This window comes from Theropithecus gelada, chromosome 13 (assembly GCF_003255815.1).
Source record: "Theropithecus gelada isolate Dixy chromosome 13, Tgel_1.0, whole genome shotgun sequence".
In the NCBI taxonomy this organism is placed as follows: domain Eukaryota; kingdom Metazoa; phylum Chordata; class Mammalia; order Primates; family Cercopithecidae; genus Theropithecus; species Theropithecus gelada.
Genome location: NC_037681.1, coordinates 59,794,505 through 59,809,702, shown reverse-complemented (window position 1 = coordinate 59,809,702; position 15,198 = coordinate 59,794,505). Strand labels below are relative to the sequence as shown.

Here is a 15,198-nt window from a genome sequence, read left to right as displayed (position 1 = left end):
AAGCGATTCTCCTGCCTCAGCCTCCCGAGTAGCTGAGGCTATAGGTGTGCACCACCACACCTGGCTAATTTTCATATTTTTTGGTAGAGACAGGGTTTCACCATGTTGGCCAGGCTAGTCTGGAACTCTTGACCTCAAGTGATCCACCCACCTCAGCCTCCCAAAGTGCTGGGATTACAGGCGTGAGCCACCATGCCCGGCCAATTATTATTATTATTTTAATTATTCCTGGAACTATCAAAGGAAAGGCTTACACCATGGTTTAGTAAATTTTTTGGGCCAAATCTTAACCATGCCACCAATTTCTTATCTTTCTATTTCAAATTTAATTAATTTATAATTTTAATAAAAAATGCATTTGTTAGATTCAAAATGCAAAGTACTGTTTTTAAAAAGTATCCCCTGAGAAGTCTTGTTCCCTCCCATCCCTGTCTGTCCCTTCTTAGTTCATTATATGTGTTACTATATTTTTATTAATTTCTGTTTATTCCTTTAGACTTTATGCAAAAGGCTAATTCAAATGTATATTCTTATTTCCACCTCCTTTGACTCAAGATAACATTCTAATACTTTGCACCCTGGTTTCTTTATTTTTATTCCATGGAGCTCTCTCTTTATATCAGTCAATACATAAAGACCTTCCTTATCTTTTTTCTTCTTTTTTTACTGTATAGTATTCATTTGTTGGTATATGCTGTAGTTTATTCAACCAGTCCTCCTTTTGCACTTGAATTTGTTCAGTCTTTTGCTATTACAGGCAATTTCATAGTGATTAACCTTGTACATGTGTATTTCATATGTATGTGGGTTTCCTGATGTTTTTGTTTCCTAGAAGGGTGTTTGCTAGGTGAAAGGGTACATGCATCTGTAATTTTGATTGATATTATTGGATTCCCTTTATATACATCTTGCATTTTGCATTTCAGCAGCAATATATGAAGGTCCTTGGAATGCCCTCCTTTTCCTACAGCTTGACAAGTGGTTAGACTTAAGCCAACCTGATAAGAAACACTATCTCACTGTATAGTTTTTGTTTGCATTTCTGTTTTCAGCTTATCATATGTTCAAGGGCCATTTGTATTTCTTTTCTTTTTCACATACTTGTCCGTTTTTCTGTTGGATTCTCTCCTCTAAGAATTATTTATATGGGTGTATTTCCAGACTTTGTATTTTGTCCTACTGGTCTGTCTATTCATTTGCCACTCGTATACTTTTAGTTGTTGAGGCCATATAAAATTATGTTGTTAGAGCTGTTTTCTCATTGCTTCTCATTTTCATAGTTTTCCTGGCACTTACTGCTTGTTTATTTTTCAATAAGATCTTTAGAATCAGCCTTTCTAAGTTCCTGGAGGAAAAAAATGGATACTTTTATTGGGTTTGTATAAATTATAATACCTTAAGAAGAATTGATACCTTTATGATGTTTAGCCTCTCTAAGAATATGATTATAACTTTCTCTTCATTCAATTCTACTTTCATTTGTTTAAAGGATTTTAAAGTTTTCTTTAAGTTTGCACATTACTAAGTGAAAATATACAAATATTTAGTTGCTGTTGGAAATGAAGTCTTTATATCTTCTGCTGTTGTTTGTATAATATGTTGTATATATGAAGACTATTGATCTTTGTATATTCTTTTTATAGGTTACTACCTTACTGAATTCTCTTATGTTTGTAGTCACTAATTCTTAATATTGTTTTAAAGCACATTTTATGGAGTTGGTGAGTACTATATAGGATTTTTTTTTTTTTTTAATACCAAAGTCTTGGTTGAGAGACTATTACATGGTGTATCCATTTTTACTGGTTTAGATATGTAGCATGATGAACCTCAGCAAGTTTAAAAAGAATCATTTCTTTATTTTGACTTGAAATTTCAAGTTTTTTAATTGATGAAAAGTTGTCATTGATTGTGGCAAGGGGGATGTGAAATCCAACCATTTATTGGTATGTGTTATGACTTAGCTAAGTCTAATAATAGTCAGTACATACTACTAAATCATTCAAAAGCAAATGGTCTTTTAGATCAAGTAATAGATCTCTTAAATTGAGATGTATTTACCTTAGATAGTAAGAATGACTCTTTGGTCTCTTATAAGAGGTGAAGAGAGATGCTGTTTCTGGGTTAGTATTTTTGCTAAAATTATTTTATGAGAAGCACTTACTTTCATATGTTAAAAATTTGGAACTTGAAGTTAAAGCACACTGTCTTGAGTAAAAAATATTGGTAGAAGTTCAGAAATGTAAACTGAATTGTCTTTTATCTTATTTTACGTAAGTGGACTATGGAATCTTAAGCTATTAGTATACAAATACTTGTAGGCCAGGTGTAGTGGCTCACACCTATAATCCCAACACTTCGTGAGGCCAAGGTGGGAGGATCACTTGAGGCCAGGAGTTTGAGACCAGCCTGGGCAACATAGTGAGACCCCATTTCTACATTTAAAAATTAGCCAGGTGTGGTGGTGCATGCCTGTAGTTCCACCTGCTCCGGAGTCCGAGGCAGGAAGATTGCTTGAACCCAGCAGTTAAGAGGCTGCAGCGAGCTATGATGATGCCATTACATTCCAGCTGATGCAACAGAGTGAGATCTTGTCTCAAAACAGACAAACAAAAACCCCCCAAAACCAAATTTGTATTTCCCTTCTCCTTTTCCTGATATTTGAATATTTAAGTATACATATATTCTCCATAATGAACGCTGTATCTATCATCCTGAACTTTTTAACCGCTCTGGTCTTTTGTATACTAAAGCTTTCAGGCTTTAAATAAAGCATATATATCAAAATGCTTTGAAGAGTAATTGAAATCTCAGTTTCTCCCCCTCCTTTTAACTAAACAGATGGAAAGAATTATTTGATAGTGTTTCCCAGAGCCCTTAATAATGTAGCATATTTGAGTGTCTGACTCTTTGAATAATGAGTGTGAGAAAATTGAAAAATGAAATGTAGAGTGCTACAGTGGGTTTTAGTAAACAAAGTTTTGTTATGTCACAGTAAATGGTAATGGATAAATAGGATAATAGGAGTATCTTATATTTGGGAAATTACATTCATTCCAAAAGAACAAAGGCAGTAAGCAGGAAGACAAATTAGTTAACCCTAATAGTGAGAAAGGGAGCTGATAGTTTAGCCTCATGAGGTCAAATTATGTAATTTCTCTATTGTATAAGAGAAGAGTTTCAGAAGCATTCCATTTTCTTTTTCAGATTAAAAAGAAGCCAGCATTATCAGATAGTGGAAAAGCTTATTAATACTTGCTGTGTAGCCTGAATAAAACCATTATTTAAAAAATGTGTGTGTGTACGCGCATGTAGGTTGTTTGGTACAATCCACTTTTTATATACTTGCTTAGATTTGTCAGCAGCAAGCTATGTTGCTTAATTCCTCTGGTGATTTTTATACAGCAAAGCCCTTTGCAGGTGGATTTCTTGCACATTATGATATTAGTACTTCATTATGAGTTGGTGTTATCTCTTGAGTGGAAACAATGGCATCCATCTCTTTTTTTTTTTTTTTTTTAATTAAACTGGATGTTAGAATGCTGGAAGGTTGTTTAATTTCATCAGTGTGTATCTGAACTAGTATTTTATCTGGTCTTAAAAATAATTGCTGTCATAGTGGAATCATTCTTTCGTTCCATTTTTGTTTCAGATGTTAAGAGTTAAATTGTGATTTTCCTATTTCTGGAAGAATAATTAGAGAGTTTGATGGATTCAGATTCCTTCTGTTACACAGGAAAGCCCCTTTCCAGGCCAGTCTCAAGAAACTGTGGGAGGAGGATATAGCACTGACAAAGGGTGATAGAAACTCATTATTATCAAAGATCTAGTTGCTGCCAGGCCTTTTTCTGTTTAGTCTTATCCTTGGCATCATAACCACATTCTGCCTATCTTATTCCCTGAAGTGGCCCTCTTCGTTTTTCCATAATCTGGTCTTACATTTCTTTTTCCTGTCCATCTGGCCAAGCTCTTTTATAACTTATTTGTGCATATGCTGTTTTGATACTTGGCTGACTAAGTGAGCTCAGGTCCGGCTCTGTGGAGAGGAATTGCTCTCCTCCACTATCACCCCTTCCTTTGAGGACTGTTCTAGACACCTCTGGATTAAAAGCACAACAGAAAACATAGCTATTTATTCTTGGAAATAATTACTTAAGCAAAAAATAATGTGACCCTTGTCAATTTTTGTTCTGGAGAACCACAATCTGGAAAACCTGGGATAAAGTAGAATTTTAAACCATTTCTCTCCATTCCCTTTAAGTGACCTTAAAGCAAGCTGTCCTCATTTGAGGCTTGCTGTAGTGTAGCGTGTCCTTAGAAGTTGTTGTGCCTTTCCCTGGCTCTTCCTTCATGTTTCTCCCAAGATTACTATAATGTAACTGAAGTAAAGGTCCAGCAGTAACAGAAGCAAATGAGATGTTGTTGAAGGGTCTTGGGAACAGGAGAAATGTGAAAACAGTGGTATTCATATTGGTCATTCTCTTGTAGTAGGCATATTTTTAGTGAGAGGAGTAATGGTAGAAAAATTTTTATAAAGCACAACAAAAGCTTCTAATATTGCTAGGAGTGCTTTGTAAGAGTAATGTTCAAAGCCTTGATGGAGCTTAGTTATAAATAAAGTTAATTTACTTTGAAATTTTGTATCATGAAAAAGCATATGTATGTCCTTCTCATTTCACTGATTTTAATGAAAGATGTACAACTGACCCTTGAACAACACAGGCTTGAACCTGAACTACACACGTCCACATATGCAGATTTTTTTCAGCCAAACTTGGTGTTTGTGTAATGTGAAACCCATGTATATATGGCTGACTTTTCATATACACAGGTTCTGCAGGGCCTGCTATGGGACTTGAGCAAGTGTGGATTCTGGTATGCTCAAGGGTCCTGGAACCAGTCTGCTGCATATACCAAAGGTCAAGTGCAGATCCAGCCCTCAAATAATAGGCACAAATTCTAGAAATTGGTTCATTCACCCCAGATTTAAACATAAGTGATCTTAGAAAATGTAGTTTGGTGCTCCCTTTGGGAGCACATGTACTAAAATTGGAATGATACAGAGAAGATTAGCATGGGCCCTGCACAAAAATTATTTTAAAAAATTAAAATTTTAAAAAATGAAGTTTGCTATACATAGCTTTTTAAAAGAAATGGATAGATTGTAATGACTACAGGTAAAAATGGGATTCTGAAATGGATAGGTTCTAAGTTTTATGACTGATACTTTTGAAAAGTATATTCTCTTGTAAGATGGAAATTATCTTAAGTAAAAGGCTTCTAAGGAGATAAGAGATTTTATTGGGTAGAATATGTTGTGTTTTTATAATATACTTAATCTGGACTACTATCAGCTTTGTAAACGTTCTGTTTATTTTACATATTTGCCACCAGTTTGTACATTTTTGTGTTTTATTCTCTACATTCACAGGTGAAGTCCTCAGTGATTTAATGAAAACATTTTCTAATGAACTCACTTATCAGTTTCTCCAACTCAAAACAAATTGAAAGTTGGGATGCTGTACACACAGTCAGTAAGAAATAACCACTAACAGCCTGATGAGAGAGAGGGAGAAAACCAAAATGCCTCAAGTTAAGTAAGCAGAACAGTCTAGATTTACTTAGAGAAGTGGTTCTTAACCTTATGGACACCTGTCTTAGTCCATTTTATGCTGTTATAATGGAATACCTGAGACTGGGTAATTTATAAAGATCACAAATTTATTTGGCTCACAGTTTTGGAGGCTGGAAAGTCCAAGAGCATGGCGATGGCATCTGGTGAGGGCCTTTGTACTATGTCATCCCATGGCAGAAAGTGGAAGGGTAAGGGTGGAAGATCGAGAGAGCAGAAGGGAGCCAAACTCACTTTTATAACCAACTCAGTCTCAAGATAAACAACCTGCTTCCTCAGAAATGACATTAATTCATTCTCTGGCCTCATGACCCAGTCACCCCACCTGCCAATACTGTTACATTGGGGATTCTGTTTCCAACACATGAGCTTTAAGGGACCCATTCAGACCATAGTGACACCTAATGGAGTTGGTAAACATTTTTCTCAGCAAGAAGTATAAACATGTATCAGTTTGTGTTCAGTGTCAGGAACTCTTGGGCTCACTGAAGCCCAGCCTTGGGCCCCAGGCTAAAAACGTGATTTAGTATAGGAGCAAATAGCTTTATGTGTCTAATTTAAAAGCGTCACTTTGGGATGCTTTGTAGATAATTTATATAATAGGCAATATTGAGTTAACAGAAAATGTTAAATTTTGTACCACACACTTAATAAGCGTACAATGTTTCTTTTTTGAATTAAAAAATATGCATTTTTCACTTAACATTTATCCCATTATCTGGAAAACTTAGTCTTCATTCCCCAGGGATACTGGTTAGAGAAGTGATATTCTGCATTTGCATTAAATAAGCTTCACTGTAATTTTTTTTTGTTTTTTTTTTTTTGTATTTTTGAGGCAGAGTGTCGCTCTATTGCCAGGCTGGAGTGGAGTGGCGCGATCTCGGCTCACTGCAACCTCCATCTCCCGGATTCAAGCCATTCTCCTACCTCAGCCTCCTGAGTAGCTGGGACTATAGGCACATGCCACCATGCCCAGCTAATTTTTGTATTTTTAGTAAAGGCAGAGTTTCACCATGTTGGCCAGGATGGTCTCCATCTCTTGACCTCGTGATCTGCCCGCCTCAGCCTCCCAAAGTGCTAGCCTCCCAAAGTGCTAGGATTACAGGCGTGTGCCACTGCGCCTGGCCCACTTTGACATTTTAATCAGTGATGTCCAGGAGACTTTTTGTACTAGTGAGATTATGAGCATCTCTTCCCAACTCCATGTGCTGAAATGCCAGGTTGGTAGGTTGTGATCTGCCTTGGTGGGAGTGTTTACACCACGAAAATGTTACAAATCAATGCTCATTCTGCCTTCATTCCCCCAAGCTGTGTTTTTAAACATTTACCAGCACACAACTGATTTTAATTACTCATTCAGCAAACATATTTTGATCACCTGTTGTCTTTCAGGCACTGTTCAAGGTGCCAAGGATATAGCAATGAATAGACAGTGTTTACTTAAGTGAATATATTTTTCTAAATCCTAAATTTTCTAACAAATTGGGGAGCTTTTAGGGGTCCTTAGTCAAATAATGGTGGGAGATGAAGAGTCAAACAAAAGTAATTGGTTTTCTTTGCCACAGAACTTTCAGAATCTTTTAATGTGCTGGTGTGCACAGTTGATCTCTAGGAGGACAGTATAGTATGTATTCTTTCTTTCTTTTCTTTTTTCTTTTTTTTTTTCTTTGAGACGGAGTCTTGCTCTGTCACCCAGCCTGGAGTGCAATGGCGCAATCTCGGCTCACTGCAAACTTCGCCTCCTGGGTTTACACCATTCTCCTGCTTCAGCCTTCTGCGTAGCTGGGACTACAGGTGCCCGCCACCATGCGTGGCTAATATTTTTGTATTTTTTTAGTAGAGACGGGGTTCCACTGTGTTAGCCAGGATGGTCTTGATCTCCTGACCTCGTGATCCACCCACCTCTGCCTCCCAAAGTGCTGGGATTACAGGCTTGAGCCACCGCACCTGGCCTATAGTATGTATTATTTCTAATACGTAACCAAGAACTCTTTTTTTTTTTCCAGAATATGTGTAACACCTTTCAGAAGTACTATTCTGCTGCTCCAGGGCAGTCATATCCCAGATGTTAGAAATTGGTGAATGAGGTCATTACTCAAGAGATGTATATAGGTCAGCGTATGGGCAGGATTTCTGAAGACAAACTTTCCCATCGTGTTTATAGGGTGATTGATTTTTAGGTTGTGGATTGAGTTATTTTATTGATGTTTGCCTGAACTATCCTGTTGTATTTTCATTTTTAGTATTTTTTTTTTAATTTTATGTAAAGCACTGCTCTACTTATATTGTTGTTAAACTTAGAAAAGTGCTTTTTCTTCAGATCTCCAGTTTCTGGTTTGGGGACACTTAATGATATATGTATATGAATTTCTGGCACCACCTACTGCCTGTTACTAGACTTTTTCTCAGCCCTGGGCATCCCTTCCTCCAGTGCCTCTCGCTGAAATGGGAGTCTCTTAAACACCATTCATCTACCATTTCACCCTTACTAGACTATGGTGTTTCTCAAGTGTGACTGATAGACTGTTGATTGAATCAGTCACTTGAGTGGTATTAAAACCATAGGTTCCTGGGGCTCACCTCAGGTCTGCTGATTCAGAATCTGTGTGGTGTAGAAGCCAAGACTCTGTGATTTAAAGCAGATCTACAAGTGGTTTGTATTGAGTTGTTTAATTTCCATGCTGAGTTGTTTAAATTTCATTTTTTGGTAGGTGTATACAGTATTTCTCAGTGTAGGTGCTATGGGCATTTTGGCCAGGATTATCGTGTGGCACTCTGAAGGCACAACAGGACTTTTAAAATCATTGGGTCCTACCTACCAAATACTATTATCATCCCTAGTTATTGAGACAACCCAAAATGTCCCTCCACATTTCCAGACACCTCCTTTCCATTTTTATGGGGGTAGTATCCTCAGTTAAGAATCACTGTTGTATACTACTTTCATTATTCTAGATGTTGCTTTTAATAATTTAATATACATACCTAACCTAAGACTGCAAACTATTCACTAACTCTGTCCACTTCCCAAACTGTATAAAGTCTTTAGAGCAATTTAACTGTACTTCCACCTTCCCATTTCCATGGTATTCTGCTCCATATTTGAGTTCTAGTTTTTAAAAAATTGCATAGACATTACTGTTTTTTGCAGTCATCAGTGTTTATCTGTACCGAAGATTGCTAGTTTATTTGATACTCCTTGCATTTTAAACTTTCCTTCTGAGTCTTTTTTCATCCTGAAATACATCTTTTAGAAGAATATTATTGCACATCTTTTGGCGGTGAACCCTTGGTGTTTGTTAGAAAATGTCTTTATTTTGCCCTATTTATTGAATGATGTTTTACCTGAGAATATAATTCTAGATTGACTTAACTTTTTTTCAGCTCCATATTCTACAGTGTTTCTGGCTTGCTTTTTTCTCTGAAAAAGTCTAATTGTTGTTCTTTTGTAGATAATCTGATTCTTTTCTCTGAGTGCTTTTAAAGATCACTTCTTTTTATTTAGTTTTTTTTTGCGGTTTCTGTAGTGTGTCTAGATGTGGATTTCTTGTTTATTTCCTCTCCTTGAAACTGTGTCTCCTGAATCTGAGGTTTTATGTCTTTTACCCATTCTGGAAAAATTTCAGCCACTGTCTCTTGAAATATTGGTTCTCTCTTCCTTCCTTGTTTTGTTAGATGTATGTTATATCTTCTTGTTCTAGTCTTCGTGTCTCTTAATCTCTCATTCTATCTCTTGCTCTCTTTGCTGCTTCAGATCTGCCATTTTGTCTAATTTTTTGTCTGTGTACGCCAGTTAGGTTTTTAATTTCATTTTTTATTTCTAGAAATTCTGTTTTGTTCTTTTTATCCTGTCTGCCAAGTCATTTTTGTTAACCTCTTGTGTCTGACCCATGTATTTATTTCTAGTGTTAACTTTAAAAAAATCTGACCTATGTATTTCATACCTTGTTTTATTTCTTTAAACTTTTAAAGCGTACTTGATTGTAATGTTATGTATCTTTTAATTCCTAAAGTTTAACTTCTGTGAATTTAATTTGGTTTTTCATAGTTTTTACTGCTCTGGTGGTTTGTTTCCTTTTGTGCTTGATAATTTTGTTTTAAGCTCATATCTGTCTAATAATATTATATAGTAATTTCTTGGAGTATGGGTATAAGATGTGTTTATCTACAGAGAATTTGTTTCTCCCTCTGCCAGGTGCCTTGTGTTACCACCAACCCAGAAACAACTTAAATTTATTTCTTGACTTGAGGCTCCTGGCCCTCGAAATCAGTGTAAATTTTAACCCTATACTTAACTGGGGGCAGGCTTGTAATTATGGATTTCCGGGGAAGATACTTCGGTTCTAGTGAAGGCCTGATTTGAACAAGTTGCCTGTTGTGGACAGAGCCCTTTTCCCCAACCTACCTATGGGGAGTGACTCTTCAAGGGCATTGCTGGTTTTATGCAGTGGTCTCAATGTCAGCTTTCACATCTAATAAAAATCAAAACTGAAGTCCCTAGATTCCAAGTTTAATCTAAGGTCATGGCTTGAACTTTTGTTTACAGCTCTGATTTTATTCAGTAAATACATTTAATAGATTTTTAAAAGCTGTTTATACTACATCTCTTTGTGCCACCTATGAATTTCTTTGCTTGTGAGTTCAGCAGTACATGTAAAAGAGTGTTTGTTGTATCTTGTCTACTATTTCCAGATATTTGTAATGGAAGGATATTTTATATCTAGTCTAACTTATTTTCGAAAGTGAAATCTTGGAAGATGTTTATGCCCGTTGGGGTCTGAGCACCATTGGGCTAGAGATGCTGCTGCTATTGCTTCTTTAGTGCAAAGTTGGAATTGGCTACCTGATCTCTTATCCTTTCCCAAACTCAGTGCTACTGTTAAGTTTTATCCATATTATTGGTTTGGTCTGCCAATTACCATTTAGAAGTGTTACTGATATGGAACAGGTCCATTTTTGAATTCCAGAATTCAGAATTAAACTTTGAAATACAAATTGCTGATATGTTGGAACTGTCTGTACTCCTATTACTCACAGTTTATTTTCCATGTCGATATCCAATTATTATCTGCTAAGTGCATTTTTTGAAAGTTAATGATAGCCTCAATCTTTTTTTTGTTTTTTTTTGTTGGTTTGTTTTTGTTTTTGTTTTTGTTTTTTAATTAGGACTATGTAGTCCTAGAAATGTAGATCTTTAATTATCTGGTTTTAAGAAACAAAAGAGCCATTCAAGTTAACTTAAGAAAAGAGAGGCTATTGTAAAGATACATGATATATGGAACTAGAAAGTTGTCAGGAACTCAAGGCAGCTTGGAGATCTGCCCTTTTCTCATGGTCTCGTGATTTTCTCTTTCCACCTGTTGAGTTCTTTGCTCTTTACTGATTGTCTCTTCATTGCATCTTTTCTATTTCTTCAAAACTTCACTTTATGCCCAAAGCCCTGCGTGCTGTGACACTGGCATGTAGCATGGTTTCACAGTGAGTTACATTGCATGGTGGTGCTATTTCTCAGTACTTCCAGTTTCAGACATTTTAGAGTTGTGCCATGTAATACAGTTATCACTAGCCACATGTGGCTTTTAAAATGAAAACTGAAATTATGTATAGGATCTGTATGCTGATAACTGCAAAGCACTGATGAAAGATATCAAAATCTAAATAAACTGAGACACCTGCCACCTGCCAGCCGTGTTCATGGATTGGAAGACTCCACATAGTAAATATGTCAGTTCTTTCCAAACTGATCTATAGATTTAATGTACTTCCAAATAAAAGTCCCAACAGCAGATTTTTTTTTTTTTTAACAGACCAGCTGACTCAAATTTATATGGAAAGGCAAAGGACCTTTGTTGCCAAAGCAACTTTGAAAAAGAAAAAGTTGGAGGAATCACAAAATTATTGTGATTGTAAATTTAAAATTTACTATAAAACTACAGTAATCGGCCAGGCCTGTGTGGTTCATGCCTGTAATCCCAGCACTTTGGGATTGGGAGGCCAAGGTGAGTGGATCACCTTGAGGTCAGGAGTTGAAGATGATCCTGGCCAACATGGCAAAACCCCATCTGTACTGAAAATACAAAAATTAGCTAGGCATGGTGGCGTACCTGTAGTCTCACCTACTCAAGAGGCTGAGGCAGGAGAATCACTTGAACCCAGGAGGCGGAGGTTGCAGCGAGCCGAGATTGTACCACTGCACTCCAGCCTGGGCAACAGAGTGAGACTCTGTCTCAAAAAAAACAAAACCAAAAAAATTACACTAATCAAGACTGTATAGTGTAGGTAAGAGATAAACACACGATTAGTAGATCAATATAGATCAACATGGGGTCCAGACATAGATCTACACAAATATAGCCAATTCATTTTTGACAAAGGTGGAAGTCAATTCAATGAAAGGAAAATTGACTTTTCCACAAATGATAAGAAAGAGTTGGACATATACATGCAAAAAATGTACCTAAACCTAAACTGTACACCTTACACAAAAATTATCTCAAAATGTATTATAAAACTAAATGTAAAAACATAAAACTTTTAGAAGAAAATATTTGTGACCTGGAGTTAAGCAAAAAGATCTTGGACATGATACCAAAAGCACAATTCATAAAAGAAAACTATTGATAAATTGGACTGTATCAAAAATGAAAACCTTTGCTCTGTGTATTTGTTTGGTAGGGCTGCCATAACAAAATGACACAGACTGGGTGACTTCAACAGTAGAAATTTATTTTCTCATAGTTCTGGAGGCTGGAAGTCCAAGGTTAAGGTGCCAGCAGGGTTGGTTTCTCCTGAAGCGTCTCTCTTTGGCTTGCAGATGGCGGCCTTCTTGGTGTATCTTTACATGGCCTTTTCACTATGCATGTATATCTCTGGTATCTCTTCCTTTTCTTAAAGGGATATCAGTCTTGTTGGATTAGGGCCCATCCATATAACTTATTTAACCTTAATTACCTTTTCAAATGCCTTTCCTCTGAATATAGTCACGTTCTAAAGTACTAGGGGTTAGACTTCAACATATGAATTTGGTAGGGAGCACAATTCAATTCATAAATTTTGCAAAAAAACACTGTTAACAAGAATGAAGAATAAGTTACAGACTGAAGAAAACATTTGACTGGGCGCAGTGGCTCATGCCTGTAATCCCAGCACTTTGGGAGGCCAAGGCGGGTGGATCACCTGACGTCAGGAGTTCGAGACCAGCCTGACCAACATGGTGAAACCTCATCTCTTCTAAAAATTCAAAAAAAATCAGCCAGGTGTGATGGCAGCTGCCTGTATTCTTAGCTACTTGGGAGGCTGGGGCCGGAGAATCTCTTGAACCCAGGAGGTGGAGGTTGCAGTAAGCCACTATTGTGCCATTGCACTCCAACCTGGGCAATAAGACTGAAACTTCGTCTCAAAAAAAAAAAAAAATAGCAAATCATATATCTGACAAAGGACTCATATATAGAATACATATATATGAAGAACTCTCATAACTCATCAGTAAGAAAATAAATATTCCAATTAAAACATGGACGAAAGACTGGAAAACAATTTATCAAAGGATGGCAGGTAAGCACATGAATAGACTAAGAGCATCATCAGTCATCTGGGAAATGCAAACTAAAACCACCATGAAATAGCATTTACATACCTATTAGGATGGCTGAAATAAATACAATGCCAACTCTTGGCAAGGATGTGAAGCAAGTGCAACCCCACCATGCATTGCTTTTGGGAATGAAAAATGGTACAGTCACTGTAGAAAGTTGGGCAGTTTCTTATAAAGTTAAACATATACCTACCATATGATATGGTCTAGTCCCACTCCTGGGTATTTATGTAACCTGTATACAAATGTTTACAGCAGCTCTTCCCGTATTTGCCAAAAACTGAAAACAACCCAGATATCCTTCAACTGGTAAATGGATGAACTGTGGTAAATCTATACAGTGGAACACTACTCAGCAATAAAAAGGAATAAACTAATGATATATGCAACAACTTGGTGAAAGAAGAGTCTCAAGATGTTATATAATGAATGAATTTATATGGCATTCTCAAAAAGAAAAACTGTAGTCATAGAGGACATGTTAGTGTTTCCAGGCTTTAGGGAGGATTATGACTTCCATTGGAGTTTTTGCAGTGATGGAACTTTTCTATTTCCTGATGGTGGTGGTGGTGGTGGTGGTTACATAATCTAATATATGTGTTTAAATTACTAGAACTGTATCTTTAAAAATCCATTTTATTGTCTGGTAGTTAAAAAAAATTAAAAACTCCAAATTTTAAGTATTTCATTGTATACGCACGTATAATTAAACAAAATTCAGTTTTTCACTTGCACTGGCCATATTTTAAGTGATCAATAGGTACATGTGGTATGGGGTAATGTATTGGATAGTGCAGATACAGATCATTTCCATCAATGTAGAAAGTTCTTTTGGACAGTGCTGGGTTTTGTGTTGTTGTTGTTGTTGTTGTTGTTGTTTTGAGATGGAGTTTTGCTCTTGTTGCCCAGGCTGGAGTGCAATGGCGCGTTCTCAGTTCACTGCAACCTCCGCCTGCTGGGTTCAAGCAATTCTTCTGTCCCAGCCTTGCGAGTAACTGGGATTACAGGTGCATGCCACTACGCCTGGCTAATTTTTGTATTTTTAGCAGAGGTGGTGTTTCCTCATATGGGTCAGACTGGTCTCGAACTCCTGACCTCAGGGTGATCCGCCCACCTCGACCTCCCAAAGTGCTGAGATTACAGGCATGAGCCACCATGCCCGGTGTGAGCCACCGCGACTGGCTGACAGTGCTGTTTTAAAGCAAGGATCGGCAAACTTTGTCGATAAAGGGTCAGATAGTAATACTTAAGACCTTGTGAGCCATATGGCCTCTGTCTCAACTACTCAACTCTGCTATTGAATTTTTTTAATTTTTAATTTTAATTTTTATTTTTTTAGACTGGTCTTGTTCTTTTGCCCAGGCTTGAGAACAATAGTGTGATAATAGCTCACTATAGCCTTGATCTCTTGGGCTCAATTGATCCTCCTCCCACCTCAGCCTCCCGGGTAGCTGGGACTATAGGCACATACCACCAAGACCAAGCCTAGCTAATTTTTGTATTTTTTGTAGAGACAGGTTTTCACCATGTTGCCCAGGCTGGTCTCGAACTCCTGGGCTCAAGCAATCTGCCCCCTTTGGCCTCCCAAAATGCTGGAATTACAGACATGAGCCACCACCTGTGTACCAGTAAAACTTTATTTACAAAAATAGACATGTTTGCTGATCCCTATTTCAGAGAATTTGCCCTGTTCCCTCTTTTCATGTCAGCTCAGGATTTATTGGTAGAGTAACCTTATAATTTACCATCCAAATTTAATAAATTTTTAATTGTTTTAAGAGTGAACACAGGCACTATTAATAATTTTACTGGTACAGTAGGCATAACCAGGAGTACTCTGGGCAAACCAGAGATGAATGTCACTCCATCAGTTTTCCTATGACTTGGTTGCCCTTGTAGTGGACACATACCTAATGACGTTTTGGCTGTTTTCCCCATCCAAATTACATCTTGAATTGTAATTCCCATAATC

The 15,198-nt window shown here is 37.0% G+C and overlaps 1 protein-coding gene and 1 non-coding gene across 3 annotated transcripts in view; both read left to right on the top strand.

Annotated features, from left to right (window-relative positions):
* MAP4K3 (mitogen-activated protein kinase kinase kinase kinase 3) overlaps positions 1–15,198 on the top strand; it is a 193,273-nt gene that overhangs the window by 38,560 nt on the left and 139,515 nt on the right. The gene's annotated exons all lie outside the window — the stretch shown is intronic.
* On the top strand, positions 5,020–5,126 carry LOC112605428. Its single transcript, XR_003115422.1, has one exon. It is a non-coding gene; the product is annotated as a U6 spliceosomal RNA (small nuclear RNA).